This window comes from Fukomys damarensis, unplaced genomic scaffold (genome assembly GCF_012274545.1).
Source record: "Fukomys damarensis isolate Sample0158 unplaced genomic scaffold, DMR_v1.0_HiC HiC_scaffold_27, whole genome shotgun sequence".
NCBI lineage: Eukaryota > Metazoa > Chordata > Mammalia > Rodentia > Bathyergidae > Fukomys > Fukomys damarensis.
Window position 1 is genome coordinate 38,911,073 of NW_022900939.1, and position 13,891 is coordinate 38,924,963.

The 13,891-nt window shown below is 37.0% G+C and overlaps 1 protein-coding gene across 6 annotated transcripts in view; it reads right to left on the reverse strand.

Annotated features, from left to right (window-relative positions):
• The window catches only part of Kcnq5 (potassium voltage-gated channel subfamily Q member 5), a 388,898-nt gene that overhangs the window by 98,178 nt on the left and 276,829 nt on the right, over positions 1-13,891 (reverse strand). The gene's annotated exons all lie outside the window — the stretch shown is intronic.

Genomic DNA, 13,891 nt, shown 5'->3' on the forward strand with positions numbered 1-13,891 from the left:
TTTGGTTACACCAGTGCCACACGTAGTACTTATCATACTATAGATCTTCAAAATTACCTTGCTGGATAATTATTTAATGAGTCATTTGCTCATAATAATAATAAAAAATAGGATAGGATATAATTTTATAATTTCAAGGATCTAAAAAATATTAGAGCTAAATCTCCCTCATTTTGCAGTTAAGCTGAGGCATAAATATTTCAAAATCAAACAGTTCATGTGTCAAAAATAACTGCACATAGGTCATTATGTGAAAAAACAGACTTGGAAAAAATTTTGTAATATACATGATAATGGACAATACCTTTAATATATAACAACAAATGAATGAGAAAACAGAGTACTAGAAAATGGGACATAATTATAAATTTATTCTGGGAAGTAAAAATGGCCAATAAATATATAGAAATAAGTTCTTCACAATATCTAGTTTTGAAATTTAAAATAGCAATAAGGTATATTTTCACTTTGTCAAACTTACAAAGTTTAAAATAATGAATAATCAATATTGCCAAGAAAGAGTTGGAAGAGCTTCTCTGTGAGGATAATCTGAAGATTTTCTGTTTGGATAAAGTAGTATTTTGGGAGGGAGGGAGGAGACAATCCGACATAATTTGCTGAAAGTATTAACAATGTAAATATCTGTTTTTTATCCTAGGAATTAATCCTACTGAAAAACTGTAGACATCAACAAAGGTTTGCATCCACACACTTATTGCGCTGTTATTACTAGTGTAAAAATTAGAACCAAGATAATTTTTCAGTAAAAATGGATTGATCAAAAACAACAGAATTTTCTTTCCAGAACAAGTGCTGTGGAGGTGAGCTCTCACCCTGGCTCTGCCTTTTATTAGTTGCATTACCTGGGTTAAATTACTCAGTTTCTCTGTGGCTCATTCTTAAAAAACTGTAAAATAAGAATAATGAAAGTACTCATGCCACAGGGATTTTTTGAGAATTAAATGAGTAAGTATGTAAAAGATATTAGCACAGGACTAACATATAATACATTTCAGCTATTGCATTATTCCCTTAAATACTATGCAAGCACAAAACATGATGCTTTTGAAAAATGCTGGAAATAAAATGCTTCCAATATGCCATTATATAAAGAATTGACTACACAGAACATGCATAGAATGATTCCAGTTTTGTTCCTCAGAAGAATTATATATTCTGTGAAAATATATACGATAGGCACATATTAATGGTGATTATTTTTGGGTGGCGGGTTTGTGAGAAATTTAGCTTTTTTATAGCCTTTGTCAAAGTAAAATACAATCAACAAGTACTGCTTCGGTAATGAGAAAAGGAAGAACCATTACTTTAGATGACAGGGTATGGCCCAGGAAGGTGAGCACGTTGGCTAAGGTCATTTATTAGTCAGGGTAGGAAAAGAGAAGGAAAATGAGCAACGTTTATTGAGTACTGCTGATCTATGAGGCCAGGAGGGGCGCTTCATTACTTTTCCATAATTGCCCTCCAAGGACGCACAGCAGCTGTGAGTGTAGTATTTGTGTGCAATAGCCTAGGGATTGCTAGTTCTGCTCTTTCCTAGTTGTGAGACCACACATCCATTAATCTTACTGAGTCTTGGAGAAAACAGAAGACCGAGTCATTTTTCACATCGCACTATTTGAGGGTTAAATGAGCTAATACACATTTAGTCCTTTAGTCTACCTTGGTGTGCCCGACGTAATGTTAACTCCTCAGTTTAAAAAAAGAATATGTATACATATATGTATATATCAGAAAATTGATACTGCAAAGGTTCAAGATTTATATCCAAGGCCATTTAGCAAATAAATAGAGCCAAGACACATACTCACATTCACAGCTATCTTATTCCAGAGCGCTTACCTTTTAGCCTGTGCTCCTCTTTCGGTAAATTTTATCTTGTAGACCAGTAAATGGGTATGTGGACAATCAGGAAGGCTTAAATGTGATACTCCCCAAAGTAAAATATTAGAAGCTATGACTGCCCACACATTGCTATTGTTCAGTAAAATTTAGTAAAAGTCTTACAGTGAAACAGTTTTATATTTTAGTTTATCTAAAGGGACAGCAGAGTGTGACAGAATTGTCAGTGTGTCTTATTTATGAGCCACCATTTCTGCATGCAGGTACAATTTTTAAATGTCCTACTTATATCAGGCAACAGACGTTTTGTTGTCAACAAAGAAACTTTCGACAGAGAGAAATTGAAATTTTGGGTTCCCGTGGATTTGCTTATGTATACATAACTGTAACCTCTCAAAAGAAGCAGAGATGTGAAGGGGGGAAACAAAGAACTTTGAACTCTGGCTTAGCCTCCAGCCCTGCCATTAACCAGATCTGGAACCACAAATCTCTCAGGGCTGGTTTCCACACCTCTAGAACGAGATGGATTGAACTAGAAAGTAGCAGAGATCCTTTCAAACTCTGAATTTCTAGAAGTATAACTGGTACACGTTTTTGGACACTGGTTGAATAATGAAGCATCAGCAGTAGTGCTTTGGAAATAATTTTTCTGATATTAAGCATTAAGGTCATTTATTCCTTCATTCAGTAGTTCATTCAAGAAATATTTTTGCTTTATGCCTGACAGAAGCTAAGCACCAGGAGAAAGCAGTGAATAACACAGAAGAGTCCATTGCCCTCTTATAGCTTATGTTCTATAGGGGTAGGCTGCTATTAAACTAAGACGTAAGTACAGAGTACAATGTTAGTAAGCCACGCATGGTGGCTGAGGCTGAGGCAGGAGGATCACAAGTTTGAGACCAGTCTGTGCAACTTAGTGACCTAGAAAGACCCCATTTCACGTCATTTATGGGAAAATGAGTCTTGGGATCATATGTTACGTGAAATAAGTCAGACTCATAAAGTTAAACATAACATTGCTTTTCTTATAAGAACAATCAAAAATATAAATTCATTTATGAGTAAAACAAAGGCTGGCTTTTTGGAGTAGATGGAAGGGATTGGGGGAAAGGGGAAGAAAAAGAGGGGGGAAGAAAGGCCCTGGGTACCATCCACAGGACTTAAGAAAAGATGCAGAGTTGAGTGTTAATTAGTACCGAGGGCCTTGAGAAGTGGAATCACCGGGGAGCAGGTATCTCTGTGTGAGCAGGTGTGGTCAGGGAGGAGAAGACATCTGAGCTGAGACCTAGTTAGGTAAAGGGATGGCTACAACCACGTCTAAAGGGAAAGTGTTCCAGGCAAAAGACATACAGGATTTGAGGCAGAATCACTGCTGGTGCATTTGAGAGGCACCAAGGAGATCCAATTGGCTTGTGTGGAGTGAGAAAGGGGAAGAGTGAGCTTCAGCTGGATCACCTTGGCTTGGCAGTGCCTTTGGACATCCTTTTCAGTGTGACGGCTGCATGGGAGGTGTTTTGGGGAGGGTCCGGATTGTGGTCTGGATGGGGGTGTGAGTCATTTTCCAGGAGCAAGGATAAGTGGGGAGGCACCGGAAAAAGGGTAAAAGTGGGTCATGGTGGGAGGGAGCAGAAGTTAAGATCTGCTGAAGGATCAACGGTGAGGCGTGAGGCAAAGCAGATAGCCAGAGGCTAACACTGGGGTTTTGGTCTGAACAACTTGGTCTGAACCAAGGGCTACTTACTGAGATGGAGAAATACTATGGGCGAGAGGTAAGAAGGAAGAGCTGTTTTAGGGGTGAAACTGAAAATTCAGTTTCAGCCTTGTTAATTCTGAGATGCCCAGTCCACACCTGGGGGACAGTCAGTGGGCTGGAGTTCAGAGCAGATGTCAGGGGCAGATGTAGGCAATGCATTTTCTTGATGCCACAGAACTGATACCTTTCAGTATCAGCAATCTACTGAAACTATTGCTTGAATTTTTCAGTTGTGGATTAGACTGCAGGATGTAAGAAAGCTGTGTTTCTGTATTTATGAAACAGGAAAGAAATGTTTGTCCCCCGAGAGTGAGCAGGAGGTAAACATGTCCTATTTAAGGCACACTATATTATCTTGGGAAATGTATCTGGATGTAATTCCATCAGTGTTCAATGAATTAAAGGGATGGGAAGTCACAAGTGTGTCTGGATGATTCAGAACATGATTTTGGGCAGTGACACAGACTTTATATTATATTCTTTTATAGAGAGTATAAAAGACAGGCTTTTAGAAGCAACAACTTTGCGAATTAATGTTGTTAGGTGTTTACATTTTCTTCTGGCACCTATGTTCATATGTACCAAATGACAAAAGTGCAGTCAGTTTCAATTCCTGAACACAGCCCCAAACTAGTGTTTGACTACAGATCTAAAAAAAGACTTGGATTCCCACCAATGAATGATTAAAGTTGAAACTTCTACTGGAAATCCCCTCACATGCTATGATGAAATTCGATGCTTGGATGTTTCTCATTCAGGGTCATAACCCAAATGCTGATGCACCAACAGGCAAACAAAATCACTACAGTTTTAAACTTACTTTGTCCAAATACAAACGCCTTACTCCATGCTTCTTTTTTGCCCTTACACTAAGCAGGCTGAGTGATGGGAACGCTCAGCTTTGGCAGCTGGTCATGTTTAGCAGTGTTCGGAGATGTAATTTTTCCTTGAGAAACTTGATACTTATTTTCAGATGACAAGTAGGTTCTGATTAATCTTCACCTACTACTAAAAGTTTTTGAAAGGATGTCTTTAGGAAATTCTTTCACTAGACTGTGTTACTTGGATTTTGCAGTGGAGATGCCACTCAAGCACAAATGTCACTAAGCAAAGAACACCCAGAACTTAGAAACTTAGAAATGTTTCTAAGTCTCATCCTGGAAATTGAGAATTATCTGGTTCACCTGGTGCTCTTAATCTCTTCAATGCACAATTTCTTATTTTTAGAAATAAGAAATGGATACACCTTAGGCACTTGGCTAATCTTTAGGGATAAACACTGGGGTGTGAAAATGGACTTTTCCTTCAGTGAAGATGAGAAAATAGAGGTTTAAAGAAGTAAATTTGAGTAAATACAAGCCACAGATCAATATCTTGCATTCATTCCAATTTTGAAAATCCTACTTGCTTCTATTTGGAGATAAATAAGTTGTAAGTATCTATCTGTATTTTTAGTGAGATTATTAACCAAATAGATCTTGTTTATGCCTTGAAGTCCTTTCTTTTATTTACAAAATCCTTGGCAAAATTTGTCCTCTGTGGCCCTCATAAAGGACAGTTTTAAAAAACTTTCTAATTTCATAGTTTTTACTGTTTATGAATGCTTCAAAGTGTATTACTGCTTTTATCCGTGCTTAAAAGAAAAGAAACTGTCCCAGAGATACTCAGAAAAGATAACACAGTAAGTTACTTTCAGAGACAGCCTTACAATTCATCATAACTGACCCATAAATCTACAGCTCAGACTGTGAGACACATTGCCTTATAAGAAATCCTAGAGCCATGAAGAAAATCCCTGCTCTGGACAACTTTCTTCTCATTATCAAATGTTTTCCTGCCATCATGAGTTGTTGAATAAGACATGCTCTGTTTAAAGGAGAACAACAAACAAGATTTATTGGAAACATGTGATGACATGACCTAGGCCTCCTCCCTACAGAGGGTTCAATACCAGGCAGAAGTTGGATATTTTCCCATTACTAAATATGGAAAACTGTCAAGAAAACATAGTTCAGAAATAGTTTCAGATGTGCACATTTTAACATTATGACCAGTAAATACTCCAGAAAACCACAGAAACTTGATAAGAGATGTATTCTTAAGTCATAATATGGCAAAGGTCCCGAGGATTTGCTACAGTACTTTGATCTCCAGATTCTAAGCACAGTTTTGGAGTCTGTGGTAGGGGCTAAAATCAAATATTTAAAACATTTCACAAAATACAGAAGTGAAAAAAAAAAAGAGAAAAGACAGCAAAAACATAATACAGGAGTAGTCTCTTATAAAAGTCTACAACTGTAAGCATGCAGAATAAGCACTTTATTAAAAGATATATTCACATGTGTAAATGCCAAATAGTTTCTCTGGCATGAAAAACTAAAGGTTCAAATAAGGGTCAAAATGTATAATTGATAATGTGAAATAGGAAGAAAAGGTCTAAAGGATCAGGGGAAGTGGGAGGGGTAGGAGAAAGGGAAGAAAGGACAAGAAAAAGTATGAGAAAAGGGAAAAATGGAAACAAAGTCTTTGTAAATAGGGGAGCGCAGAGGGGGTGAAGAGAGGGCAGGGGATGGGGAAAAAACGAGAACCAAGACCTGTCATGTAAAGGTACAAGATCCCAATGATGAATGTAACTGTACTGCATACCTGAAATGTACCAATAGACTAAACGGAGGGGGGCATAATCACACTCACAAGGCCAAGATAGAGAATTAAAGCAGTAGGATTTAAAACAAGCACGTATAATTATTCTTCTAAAAACATCTGATGATTGAGGTCAAGGGGATTTTGTTTTTTCCCTTTGCATTACTTGGATATTTGCCACAAGTTTTTCCTTTATTGGCTCCTGTTGAATGTATCATTTTCACTGTGTGTATGTAGGGTTGCCACGGTGAGCAGGGTGAAGTTTCTCGAGTGACTGTCTGCTGGTTGGCAATTTTCTGATTTTTGCATTCATTCAACCCGCATTTATAGTGAGTAGAAGCTGCTAGGACCTGGGTATATGCCACTAAAGGGTGCAGACAGAGGATGGAGGGTGTGGGCACCAGAGATACTCTGTCCACGTGCGGTGAGAGGACAGGTGACTCAGAAAACACCAAAATGAGTAACTGCAGTCATGGGTGACAGATATTATGATAGTAGGATCCCAAGGGGCACCTGGCAGGGCAGTTAACCACTTAAAGGCTCAGGAACGCCCTCCTCAGTGAAACTTAGGTGGAACTCTATTTAGCCAGCAGTCAAAAATAAAACTTCAAAAATGCCTTTAAACTCAACATCTTCTAGGTACTATACACACCATTCCTGAGAGTATTTATGACATCTAAAGAAATCCAGTCTAAAAAAGTACCTGGCTTGGTCCCCACCCTCTTTCTTTTTCTTTTAAAATAAAATTTAGTCTTATTTAAGATATATAAATTCTCTAATTTCGGACTGGAGGTGATAGAGGACTTGTCTTGCATGCCCAAGACCCTGGTCCAATCCTTAGCACTGCAAAGCAAAGAAACAGAAGAAAACTCTTACAGTCTATAAATGTCACGTTGATAAAGGTATTTTGCAGAGAAATGACAAAAACATACAAAAAGGCATTACAGAGTTGATAATTTTTCCTGCTTATATTGATTGATTGTAGGATTAATCAGAGGTTATACTGAACTGACCGTTTTCCTGATTTGGTTTACTAGCCCTGCCAGTTATTATTTGTCAGGAGAATATTCTATGCCAGGCATTAAGGTAAGAACTTTACAAGCATCCTGTCATTTCACCTTCTTGGGCAGTCTTGTGAGAAAGCATGCACTATGTAAGTTTAAAACCCATCCCATGTACCTGTAACCCACTGCAATACCAATACGCAAAGGAAACAGTAGTCAATATTTAAACTATGCATACTGTGAGCTAGACCATGGGTGATTTTAAGTTGCAAAATAATGGAAGAGGTACATGATGAGAAGTTCTGCTCCGATATCTGCTTTCACTCTTGTCCCCACTATCAGGTGAGTATTTTTATTCTTTTCTTTTAGCTTTTAAAAAGTCTCTCAGTGTTTTTTTTACAAATAAAGCCGTATGACTATGTACTCCTATTTTCTTTTTTCTACACAAAAATTAGCACGCTATGTATTAAAACCTGTTCCTTATTTCTTTCGTGTGACCTGGAATCCTCTTACAGCTGTGGAGAAAGACCTTCATTCTGTCCGATTGCGTAGCTGTACCTCCATTCATTCGGCACCGGTGAACATCATATCCTATGCACTGTTGGCACTGTTGGGAAGTAGAATTCCTGGTTTGGAGAGTAAATGCTTACGTAGTTTTAGCAGATATTTACATTCTGTTCACAGACTCACTACAAGTGTGTGATCAAATTGCAGGGTTTTGCCAGTCTTATAGGTAAGAAAATGTTATCATTTGCACGTCTGTGTTTACTGGCAAGACTGAGTGCATTAAGCAGCATGTAAGTGTTGCTTTCTCTGCACATTCCCTGCTCCTATCTACTCCCCCTCTTTTATTTGGCACTGAGTCTGCCCTGATTTCTAGAGCCCCTTGTATCTTAAGGTGCTTAGCTCTTTTTCTATGACAGAAGTTAAAATATGTTTCCATATTTTTATTTGGAGCTTGCTTATTATTCCTGTTTTATTGATCCTGTAATAGTCTTTGAATTCACATGTCTTGCTTTATCAGTATCTTCTTTTTAATTGTAGTTAGAAACATCATCCCAGTTCCAAGGTTACAAGGAAATTTATCCATTTCTTCTGCTAAGTATTTTTTTTTTGTTCTATTTGCTTTGTCTTTGATTTATTTGGAGCTTATTTTTGATACAGTAACAGTAAGATGTGTGTGTATGTATTGAGCATTATCTTTTGCTAAATGAGTGATGGATGTATCAACATTTCTATGGCCAGAGTGAGGATGAGGCTGAAATTCATGAATTTGGCCACACAAATTTATCATCAATTTTTGAAAAAAGTGACTTTTCTGCTGGATATGATGGAAAATTCACTGGGAAACATGAAAATAATGTTGGGAGAAAAGTAGAGTTGTATATTTAAGATGAGAGATCTTAATTTTAAAAAATAGGAGTTTACTGAGAGACGTTGGTCTAAGGGAAAACAATAACTCTTTTTAGAACACACGAGAAGTATGAATATGTCCCTAACCCTATAAAGCACCATTGGGCCTCCGTGGTAATTTTAAATATGTTATTCTGTTGGACTCATGCTTTCAGGAGAATATTGTATGTATCCGTTAGCAGGCAAGTATTATTAGAATTGGTCTCAGGAACTCTAGCTTAAATAATGATTTTCTAGAAAGTAAAATTAGATCTAAGAAATGGTCCTCCAGGAATTTGTCCAGTATTAATTGGTCTCTCAACTCTCCAACTATGTAAACATCAAATTTATATTAACTTATAAGAGCATGAAGAAATGCTCCTTAATGGGACATTTTCATGATCCAAGTGGTGAAATATGAATTTCAGCAACTTTTGCTTATTGAAATTACTTTTATAGAAAAATAGAAAAGGCAGAAATACAAATTTTCTATGAAAATAAACGTCGTTCAAGTCAGCAGAGACAACTTATCACTATGAAATATTCTAGATCTTTCTATCTTTTAAAAGGCACGGCCAGATTATGGAAAACAGCTTTGTAGTTTCTGGGAATGTTAAACATTCACTGTATACCTTAGTAACCCCACTCCTTACTATTTACCCTAGAGAAATAAAAACTGTATTCATATAAAAACTTGTACCCTAGGGCTGGGTTTGTAGCTCACCAGTACAGGGATCGCCTAGCATGTGAGAGGCCTTTGCTTTTAACCATAGCAACTAACAGAAAACAAAGCAAAACAACAAAACAAACAAACAAACAATTGTGTACATCAATGCTCATAGCAAATTTATTTGTAATAGCAAAACTCTAGAAATAATACAAATGACCTTTAACAGGTAAATGGATCAAAGGATTAAAAAAAACTGTAGTACATCCATATCATGGAATAATATTCAGCAATGGAAATAAATGAACTCTTCTGGATGTACAGGGCAACTTAGGTGAATCTAAAAATCATCCCAAGGAGCGAAAAAGAGCCATTTTCAAAAAGTAACTTCTGCTTGATTACATTTTGTGACATTTCAAAAAATAACAAAGTGTATTGACAGCAGAGATAGGTGGTTCTCAAGGGCTCAGACTGGGTCGACGGAGTGACTATAAGAGGGTAATAGTTGGGATACCATCCCAAGTTTTTAGGGTGATGGAAAAGTTCTGAACCTTAATTGTGGTGGTGGTTAAAGGAATCTATATATGTGATTAAATTTCGTAGAAATACACAGAAAAAACAAATGCATGCGCAAACTAGTGAAATCTGAATAAGATCTACAGTTTGGTTAATAGTATGTCTTTATATTGGCTTCTTAGTTTTGATACTTGCATTATGCTTAGGTAAAATATTACCATTGGAGAAGCGAGGTGGCGTGAATTTTCAAACATGGGAGTTCTCCACGTTATTTTTCCACAAATTCAAAATAAGTGTGAAGTTATTTCAAAAATCAAAATTTGAGGAAAAAAAAAAAAAAAGGGCCAGATGTTAGAAAGCTGACTGTGGAAAGAAGGAATTGCCTCTTTTATGATATGGATAGCTATTTCCCTTTAGATAATGTCTCTCTTTCTTTTGTCTTATTGAGTTTATTGGTACTTTTTAGGTATACAGTACAGTTACATTCATCATTGGGATCTTGTAACCTTACATGACAGATCTTGGTTCTCATTTTTCCCCTTATCCCTGCTGTCCCTTCACCCCCTCCACCCTCCCCTATTTACAAAGACTTTGTTTCCATTTTTTCCTTTTCTCATATATTTTAATTTCCCTTATTTCCTTTCACCTACCCTTCCCACTTCCCTTACACCTTTAGTCCTTTTTTTCCTATTTCACATTATCAGTTATATAATTTGGATCTTATTTATACTTTCAGTTTTTCATACCAGAGAAACTATTCAGTATTTACATGTGTGTCTTATATATTTCACTGAAGAATATGGCCTCAATATGCATCCATTTCCTATGAATGACGCTAGTTAGACAATGTCTCTTAAGGGGAGGAGGGAGATTTGGGGATGGAAATTGGACCTTATCATATGATTTATCAATGTGTTCCTGTAATGCACACGGGAGGTACAGGAAGACAATGGGATGTCATGCAAAGAAATCAGGATTTGACGGGAGGAAACATCCCCCTCCCTGGGCTCTTTGGTTTACATGCTGCGTAACTTTGACAAAGTTCTTTATCTTAGTCTCAGTTCTTTAAGGTGTGAAACGGGACCACAGTCTCTTCCAATATTAACAAGGTTGTTGTGGGAGTATCGTGAGGTGATTCAGAAACATAATTGGCAACTTACTTGCCACTTTATTCTGCTCATGTAATACCCAGTAAACCGAATCCTGACCTTTTATTATGCTTAGCTTTGAGGGAAGATTTCTTAAATAGATCTCTTAAATGACTGTCCTATCTCTAAGGTAGATAAGAGGAAATGACAACGGATGGGCTACCATGTGCAAAGCCACAGGGAATTAGTGGAAAGCTAATCAAAAAGCTTCACAAGGTGAAGAAAGTTACCCTCATCTTTTGTTTCACAGAAGGCTGTGAGTTGAGGATTTATCTAAATGTTGTTCTTACTTTAAATCAAGCAGAGCCATAGAGGGAAATTGTACACTTTTCCTCCCATAATATTCTCGTTTGTTTGTTTACTGCTGTGGTGCTGAGGATCAAAACAAGGACTTCACAAACATTAGATGTACACCCTGGTATTGAGCTACACCTCCAGCCTGATGTTTATATTTTTAATCAGGTTTATTACTGACAGTGAAGATGGTTTTGCAATGTTTGCAAGTGGAACATTTACTTGCATTTCAAAGTACAGAAAATCACGAAGTCCTTTGTCAGTTCTGGCTAGAATCAGGAATGAGGAAATCTGTTGGATGACATCAAACATCATCTAGAAAATGCTGAAAATCTAGATCCCCAGAAGAAAGTCACTAGCCTATGTAAGACAGTGGCCCACTAATCTGTTAATAAGTTCATTTTCCCTTCTCTCTCATTATTCTTCTGAGTGTAGATTAAATGGATTATACTGTAATTAAATTTGGCTCTAACAAAAGGCAGTGCTTACGAGCAAGGAACTACTGGGAGGTCAGCATTCTATTCCTAGCCTCACTGCTGACTTGTGGCTGAGAACAAAGCACCCCACTTCACCTTACCCCAATTTTTCCATCTATAGAAGGAGATAAACAATATTTCAGAGGTACATAGCTCTGTTCTATGAGCTCTATCTTGTAACTGGGCTCCAAAGTTCTTTATAGAAAGGTACTCTGTGAATAATTAAAGATGTGTTTATATTATTGTTGTGACTGCTGATAGAAATGAAGCTTTAAAATCTAATTTAAAAAGCCTCCTACCACATTCTTAAATACTGCAATCTGCAGTGCACTGAGTTGCTCTGTGATATTTATCAACATTTTTTAAAAGCACTGCAGAAACATATGGTAGGATGTTTTCAAAACCATGTGCGACAGTTTAACCACAGGACTTAAGTTGAAGTTAATGGGGATTCACACTGGCAAATTCTAAGCACTATGAAAATTTACCCCATAGTGACAATTTAATGGTTCTTATTGATCATAAGTTTTCAGATAACATCTCAAGGCAAAAAGGGACAATTTTTCAAAGGAGATAAATAATCTTTAATGAAATATATCTGCCTTTTAGTCATTACAGTCTGGAATCAATCTTTTGCTAAGAAGGCTCTCTGGAATTGCTTATTGGTGATTGTTAGAAATGGAGCTATAAAAGTTTCCATCATATTGCAATTCCAGTTGCTCCTAGAAAATACATTTTCCTTTAAAATTTGAAATTTCATGTTTCTAAGGGAAAAGTCAAAGGAATTTTTCCCTTATAAGTTATAAGCTATGGGCAGGGGTTTATGTAGCCTTCACAACAGACCATGACTTGTATATTGCTGATAAGAAGTGCTAACAGGCATAGAGACTCAAAACCAGGGCCTTATGTATGCTTACTTTTTGTTGCCTATTTATTATTATTATTTTTTTTTGGTACTGGAGATTGAACTTGGGTCCTGTGCTTGTAAGGCAGGTGGTGGAACAACTGAGCTAAATCCCTGGCTAGTTTTGTTGTTTTTAACCCAAGTGTTCATATTAGGGCTGCTAGCAACCCACTGGACTTTCACCTGAAGGCCTGTTCAAAGTGGCCTTCTCATGGTGCACTGAGCCATCATGGTGTGACTTCTGCCGGTCTCTATTCTCACCTTTGTGATTGTCCCCGATGCTACCTGGGGCTCCAGATGCAAGACCTTTATGTCTCCTCCTCCTACAAGCCAAGGTCATCAGGTCTCAAGAATCTTTGCAGTTATTCCTTCCTGGAACAACATGTACTTAAATCTTTCCATGGTCCACTCCTTTTTAATATCTAGTTCACCTCAAGTGTACAGCACTTAGAAAGATATCGGACCACTGAGTCTCCGGTAGCCCCAGGTTCTCTGTTTTAGTCCCTGGTGTCTGAAACTGTGCTTAGACATAGTAGGAGCTGGGTAAATTCTCTTTTTTAACAGCTAAATTCAAAAGCTGGAATAATATTTTGCCCTTTTGTTGTATGCTATAATTTGTGATATTCTATGTATTGTAATTATCAGTATAACTGCCTCGATTCTAACATTTCTACTATGTAACACCGTAATTAGGGTCACTTCTTTTGGATTATCTCTTTTCTAAGGGCACGGGAGATAGCACTCTTACAGGTAGTGACCTTATTTTACTCATCTTTCTATCCTTTACTCTAAGATGGTGCTTGACATGAAAGTACTCTGTGTGTGAACAAACTTTCTCACATACATTGTCATTGTACAAAATTAATAAAATGTATCATAGTGCTCTATTATTGCGTTTATAGGACAAGTGGGAAATAATCTGTATTCATTTTCCTCTAAGAGTACTCTCTATGCGGCCATCAGATTATAAATTCAATTTTGTGGACCAGATCAACAGTCACCTAAGCAATTACCAACATTAAGAATAATTTAAGAATTAAGAATAATTTAATTAAAGAATAATTTAATAAATCAAGAATAATTTAACAAATTAAGAATTAACACCTAAATGCATCCAAACATCTGATGGAATTCCTGGGAGTGACATTATTTATCCTCAAAGATGCTTCCAATTTGGAAATGCCTAGGGAATCTCACGGGAACATTGCTCAAACATATATGCAGTTTGATTCAA